The following is a 7863-nucleotide window of genomic DNA, read 5'->3' as shown; positions in this document are numbered from 1 at the left end:
AACATGAGGCATCACAGCTGTTTTGCTGCAAAAATATTAACTGGGTTGGGATGTGAACCGAAGGGTCTGCCAGGGATAGCTGTGGGTAATTCTGACTTCATGTGCTTTCTGACCCATTTGCTTCAGGGACTGCTGAGGGCAGACTCAGGTTCCTCATTTGGGAATCGTGCATGTGATTTATAACTGTGGGAGTTCAGCTCATCGTTTTCCTAAAGCGTTTGCTTAAGTGCTTTGCTGTGCAGAGCTGCTTTCCTCAGCTGAAGCCTCGAGGCTTTCTGAGAAACCTGAAGAAGTGAGGGTCTGAGTCTGACAGGAGCTGGAAGGGGCTGTCAGCATAGCTCCCTCACAGTCCTTCAGAGCTGCCAACCTAAAAGATATCAGTAATATGGCACCATTATGTAATTTTAAGTGTTAGCCTCATGCTTTTTGGGATATGCCTAAAGAATAAACCAGGATAAATAAGCAAGGTTTCCACATGGATAAAAGCACTGGGTTTCTTTTTTTTTTTTTTGAGCTAAAGAAATAGTTATGATGACTGCTGTGTTCATTTTATTGGTTTCTTTCCATTACTCTTAACTCCTGGCTGCAGCTTAAAGAATCCCTCCCTGTCCTGGATGGTTTCTTCTTTCAGTCATTTGGAGGCAGTCGTTCCTTTCACCCTTTCGTCATCGCTTAGCTCATTTAATCTTTTCTCATAAGTCGTTACCTAAGCATGGTGCTGCTTTTCCTTGAACTCCCTCTCAGTTTCTCGTTTATTTTATGGTGATACGGTGGCCAGTAATCCTGCTATTGTTAACGTTTCCTGTTGTGGACTTTTGGGTTATTTTTGTTCAGAGTTGCTGCAGGAGTTGGAGGACTGAGCTAAGCTTCCCCTGTGAAGAATAATTACAGGCAAGGTCACTGATACTGCAGTAGGAAATATGGTCCATGGATAATTATAGCTGGTGGGTTTGGGGATGGAGGCTTAGTGCAGTTCTGGTATGTGAGCTTCTGGTGGAAGAAGGCCCAAAAATACGTTTGATAGTAAACACCTTTGCTCTAGTGGAAAAATTCTGCTCTCTGCAGAAAACTGTAATTTATTTGTGAATTTCTGCATTATTTTCTTAAGGAGCATCTAAGCAGGTGAAATCTGAAGTAATTTTGGGATGTTTATTTTACTAAAATGGTAGACAACAGCAACTGGATTCAACCACTTGTTTGACTGCAAGTTTTTGACATCCTTTGATTTTGTTGTTGCCTCTTTTTCACTGACTCCAGAAGAATGTGGGATAGGTCACATGAGAAATGTCATTACTACAAACTTAAGATATCTGCTTTAGTGTCAGTTGGCCTGTTTAGTCATTCATAACTTACAAATTCTACAAGTGTTATTGCTGCTACTGAGCGTTACCTTGCAGTACTTACACTACAACAGAACCAAGAGCAGGGTTTGATTTACACCTGAGTTAAAAGTATCACAGACCAGCCTCCAAACTGAGTTGGACACAGGAACAGATCACACTGCCAGTGCTTATGTTGCAGTTATCCTCTGTTCCTGTAGCCATGGGCTGAATCTCAAGTGTGACCCAGGTTCAAGATGCCTAATCCTGAAGTCCTTACTCAGCACCAACATAGCACCTGCCAGAATACAGCCCCCACCTGCTACTGACTCCTGCTCAGTTTTGTTTCTTTATTTTTTTTGTCTCTAATCCCTTCGTAATTTGAGGATGCACCCTGAAAAAACTCAAAACCATTCCATACTCTGAGGTCTGGGGTCCTAAGAGTGGCATTGAAGCTGGGTCTGAGGGGATGGTCTGCACAGAGCTTGGCAGACCACTTACCCTCAGCTTCAGGAGAGATCAGGGCAACAAATGCAGGGTTTGAGTGCCAGAGCTCTGTCTATACTTGGAAACACACCCACAGTGAAAATGCTTTTCATCAGTCATCTCTCCAACAACTGTTGAAAACAGCATAATCTGCTAACACAGAAAAGCTAAATTGCTTTCAGATGAAGCACTGAAAAACTGCTTCTGTGATTTGCTTCAGCTCAAATCCAAAATGAATGATTTGACAGCTCTAGTGCTTCCTATCTGCTTGAAGTTTCTGTCAGAATGTATCACTTTCCGTAGTTTGCTTTTCTCTAGCTTTACGTTTTAACCCCTCTCCCCCTAGATTAGTTTTTGAAATATAAATTTTAATTGCACCAGATGTTTAAATAATAGCAGTACGCTGGAAATACAGACTTTTGAAATAAATTGCATGGATGCTATGGGCTGACTCTGGGAAGGAGAAGCAAAGCTTCAGAGCAAGGTGAAGAATAGTCATTTCTTAAGCCTGCAGCATTTTCTAAATACTAAAAGTTGCTTTAATCAGAAGGAAAACACTGAAAGGTTGTTTAATCTCATGAGCTCTTTTCTTGTTCCTAATAAAGAGGAGCCACATTCTGGTATGATTACAATGAAAGCAGTGCAATTACATCAGGGGAGAATTTGGGCCAACTAGTTCTCTCTAGAGAAGATATTGACAGCTGTCTCCACATACTGATGAGAAAACAGAGAGCTAAAGACATAACAAAAGAAATAGGACTAGCTCCCATTTTTCTGACCTTTGGCTGAACTGGAGCTCCTGGATTTGAAGGATGCTTTACCTCTGTTACACTTCTGATCATCATCAGGTTTTCTTCAGTGACCTGTCTGAAAACATCTTCCTAACTGAGAAGCTGCGCAGCTGTGCTTGGTGTGGCTCTGGCAGCTCTGAGCCACTGAGCCGTGTGCTTCATGGGATACGGCATCTTATCTAATTTTAGATGTGATGCAATGAGTGGGGGTAGCTCATGTGAGGCAGGAGGGATGGAGCGCAGCAGCACGAGCTCAGAGCAAATACTTTACAATTACTAAATGCTACTTTCAGTACAACAGAGGCTTTTATTACTACCAATGCACAGTTATGGGTGTGATTGAATAAACAAGTGGTAGCAAGGAGAAACAATTCTGGGCAGGATATTAGGACAGGAGTCAATCAGCAGGTTTGCTGTCCTCACATGGTAGCTGAGGTTGCCCCAGTCCTGCCTCCCAGCCTTCCCCCTCTGATGTTCTCTACTGAAATGCTGTAGCTGGTCTGACATACAATTAGGCTTTCTTCTACAGGGGCACCATCTCTTAGCCTCATTCAAGCACTCACAGAGAGATGGCTTAATTCAAGTGTTCGGTTTTCTATCACGCTTGGTTTTCTCAACAACTCTCTGCTCCTCGCCAAGTTAGTCTGCCCACAACCTAATTCATGCATAGAATACAAAGAAGCTCTACTTTTAGGGAAGTCTATACTTGCCAGAACAGTGACCTATCCCGACCAGTATCCTGGCTCCAATGCTGTGCTGGACTGAGTCACCGGTTACACGGCATGCTCCCCTGGCTGATATCCTGCTAAGAGATAACAGACTGCCACTGGTGGTCCTCTTTGCATCATGCTTTGGGCTTGTTTCAAAGAGGATTCAAGTCTTTCACTGTCATTAGACCTCAGCTTGGAATGTTTTCCCCCCATGAAATTCCACTGTTGAATTACCCACCTTTTTGTCCACTGTCTTTAACCAGTTAGTTGCAGATCTTTTACTGCTAGCAAACCTGTGTCTGTAAATCATATTCTAAAAAGTACAAACAGCACATTCTTAATGGAAATACCCTTTTACACAGCTAAATGATAAAGTAAGTGTTTGAGAAAGCGGTCCCTATGTTTTTTGTGGTATTTTAGAACAGTCATCTCAAAATAAACAAAAAGAAATGTTTGTTAATCATCTGGAATTTTTAATTTCCTATTTTGCATGGGAACCTGAGTAATTAGACATATGGTATGCTTGTTAGCTGGGAGAGGGTCAGGATTAGAATAGATTCTCAAAATTAGAAAGCACTAAAATACAGCAGCAGTCTTGGCTGCCTAAACTTAAACAATGTTTTGTGCTAATTGCTGGAACAGATCAACACTGAAAAAAACCCACACATCTAAATGGTTCTCTGAAATGTGCTGCTTGGCAGGAGAGAGGAAGCCTCAGGGGGATGGGGATGAGCTAGTCCATAATGTACCTGCAAAGGGGATGATGTGATACAGACATAGCTGATAAGGAGCAAAATGTGAAGTATTGTTTGGTGGCTTCTCTGTGAGCTCAGTAGCTTTAAGAGTTGTGGGACTCTCAATGCAGAAGAGTTAGTCAGGTAAAAATAATAATATTTTTGGATTTTTAGTGCTACGCCTCACTGAACTAGTCAGCAGTAAAAGCATGTCCAGGTGTAAGCTTTCCTGCCCGGTGTGCAGGCACAGCTCACAGGCCATGCTGCTGCCATCAGTGCAGGTGGGATGGCATGAACATCACACCATCATTCTAGTTTGGTACCGGTGGAGTCCTTTAGATCAGTGGGGTAATGGCAGGAGACAGCTCTCAGTATTTCCATGTGTCATTACACTAGGCCCACGCAGAGGGTGAATGGGTGCATGTTTTGCTGCTTATACGTGACGCAGATCCAGGCCAGCTCTGCTTCCGACAGCGGAAGTCGGCACACATCCTGCACTGTGCTCATTCGTCGCTTCACGTGGAATGTATCTGACCCCACGGCAATTATGTCTGCTATGTTCAGACTTGCCCCCATTTCAGTACACACAGGTAAAAGAGTTTTTTTCCTCTGTTGTTTTTCAGTCATGTTTTTGCACCTTGCACTTCACTAGGAAATCAATTTGAATCCAACTATTGGAAAAACATCTCACCAAAAAAAACCTTAGGGATAGTTTACAATTTCAGCTCTGGCTGGCTACTTCACACCTCTTCAGTGAGGGAACAGCCCAAAAGACCATGTATCTCACTGCAGTGTTTAGGAAGACTGCTGGGAACAGTCTTTTGTGATGAGGGGGCATAAATAACAGCGATCTGTGGCCTGCACTAATTGCCAGTCCAACTATTCAGGCATCATACACATAGCACACACCTGATATTTTCATTTTTACTTTCCCCTTTCCTAGGTTGTCACTGGTTGGCTCTCCACTGGGACTACATCAAATTCAGCTAGGTCAGTGTTCCACGTTTAAAGGTCTGTCTTCTAGAAATGCTTTTGTATCCTCCAAGCTCTGGCTCTGAGCCATTCACACAGGTATAGGATGATAGTCCAAGTGCTCTAATCTTCCCTTCTCACAACTGTAGGAGTTTCTGGTGAATGTGATTTGCAGAGTTGTCCAAGCATTCCAGGCTGCATTGCCAGAACTTTCTATCAATATGAACAACTATCAGGCTAAAGTATTTAGAATTCAGGTTGTGTATATTTCCATATACATACATATATGCTTACATACTAAAACATGCCTGCATGCAGCTGAGATTAGAGGTAGGATTGTTTATTATAGCAAAACCTAAGGGGATGAAACAAGCTGTTTGGTCTAGCTGTTGGTTGAACTGTATGTGGTACATTGACTCTTTGTTCAGCAAGAGGCTAAAGACTCTTGCTTACACTTGAGACATTTAAGACTCAAATGATGCAGCAGAAAACTTCCCCTTTAGACTGTCTAATAATAATTTAAGAGACAGAACTGTGCATTTTTATATGCCTAGCTTCATCTGCTGTATTGCATTTTTAGAGCATTGTATATGACAAACCTTCCAGGAATCCCAAACACAAATGGAAGTTCCACTGAATCACTTGAAGCAGCTGAAGAACACCATCAGTGAGGCCACACAATGCATGGAATGCAATGAATTTCCAGGAATAGGATTGTTTCCTGGAGATTATTGTATAAAATACAAGTATAAAGAAGGAACAAAGGTAATGCTGATAGTCTGGGCACCACTAGGCTATTTTAGTTTGTGAAAAGAAGAATGAAAAAAACAAGACATGCTGTTAAGACCTTTGCTAGGCTAACAGGAAGCCTACATGTCAAGAGCAAATCCTGAAACAAAGCAGTGCAAAATTATCTTAGCATAAAATAAAATTCTCCTTGATTTTATCTTACGAAGCTAAATCCACTTTTAACTTGAATGCAGTGCTAATGAAGAGGTTAAGAGCTCCCCTTTTTACTTTCCCCTTTCCATGCCCATACTTCCATCTAGCAAGAATAAAGCAATGACTAGGTAAAAGGTAATAATTATATAGAAAGAGGTGAACTTTGCAGTTCTGAGGGTAAAGGAGAGCATTGTATTTGGGAGCTCAAAAGCAATAGGAAGCCTGACCATTCATGTGTATTAAGAAATCAGTGCTGCTGACTAGAACCTACTCTGGAGCAGAGGTTAAGCAGAGCACTTTCAAAGGAAAGTACTATATAGCATGTATAAAAGTTTGATCTCTGCATGCAATGAAAGCATTCTGCTCTTTTCTTTCAGAGAGCCTCTGCTCTGACATGCTGGAGGAAGGCTTACTTAGAAATAAGTGGATTCTTGGAGATGCAAAATCTGGTATGGTTTCCGTCATGGAAGTGTTTGCTTTTCAGCTTTATCAAGATTAGCTCAGGTCCTGGCTTTGGCTGTAAGCGAGTAAAGTCTGCACCTTCTAATAAGACATCAGGTCTCAAACTCAAGTGATATAGTTATTGTTCAGTGTCTGCATTCTTCCAATTTCAGGTGGTCTTTCCACCATATACAAAGATGCTTGAATGGAACACAAAAACCAGGTATAGCATTTCATGACACAGGTTTTCAAATGCTTTCATATTTCTGTTACTTATTTAGTTTTTAGTCCAGCAAAGAGAGAGAGGCAGAAATATGAAAAACCCACTTATGTGCATCCAAGAATAAGCAACTAGACATGGTCAGCTTATCAAAATTTAAAGAACAGTGATATGATACTATAGTTACTTTTCACATCTACTTATTGCAAAGAACAGCCTGTATCCATACAGTTGAACTCCCTTGCCACCAACAGGGCTGATCCAAACTGCCAGCTGGAAACAGTCACTGGCCTCTGTCACCCAGAGCACTGCAGGAAGGGTGCTGACCGGCCCAGAGCTGTGCCATGGATCCACCACAACAGGCAGTATCCATAGAGAGCAGGCTCATGCCTGGGTCTCCAACCAAGGCCTGCTCAGCTTACCCGTGCAGACATTTTCTGCACAGCTGCAGAAATATTTGCACACACGCGGGGGAAGGAGGGAGGAGAGGGCAGCAGAGCCATCTCCCTCAGCAGCACCATCAGCCTGTGCCAGCTCACGCTATTCATGGAATTTCAGCTTAGCCCTGACAACAGCACTGGATACCAGATAGACAGAGCTCCTCCAGGCTTACACTGGGAAAGCAGGCAGCAATGTCAGGCTACAACAAGTGATACACCAGCTTTGAACAGAACACAAGAACAGAATTGTTTTGCCCTGCACCTATATTATGCCTTCACAGCATCTCAGTGGTGTGGGCTTTACTCACTGCATCACAGTATGGCACCATGATGCAGAGATCCTGAGCTAGTCCAAATGAGCTGGGAGAGCTGCCTGGCACAGCCCACGGGCCTTAGCTTATAACCCACAAGCAGTGAAGCTGCATTAGCAGAAAAGGAGACAGCAATGCATGGCAGCCCAGCCAGAACAGAGTGCAGTCTGCATTCCCTCTCCTGGCAAGTATCTTGACAGCAATTGAGAACTCCTACAGGGAGAAAAAAAAAAGAGATTGTAAATTACTGTTTCAGTTTTTCTTCCAGTCTAACTAATAAAGCACTACTACTGGCTCAAATTCTAGGAATTTGACAAGAACACTATGTCATTATGAAGAACCAGAAAGACAGGAAATGATGAGGAACTTTCCAACAGAAGCAACAGCAACAATGAAAACCCTGACTAGTTAAAGCCTTGATAATTACACCCAGGGTCACCCAGGCAATCTTGTTTTGTGCCTTTGGATAGGTCCATCTTCCCTTCCTCTCTCCCATC

This window comes from Pipra filicauda, unplaced genomic scaffold (assembly GCF_003945595.2).
Source record: "Pipra filicauda isolate LSUMZ 115617 unplaced genomic scaffold, ASM394559v2 scaffold112_size3218982_pilon, whole genome shotgun sequence".
In the NCBI taxonomy this organism is placed as follows: domain Eukaryota; kingdom Metazoa; phylum Chordata; class Aves; order Passeriformes; family Pipridae; genus Pipra; species Pipra filicauda.
The sequence above is the reverse complement of the archived record's forward strand: the minus strand, read 5'-3'. Positions refer to the sequence as shown.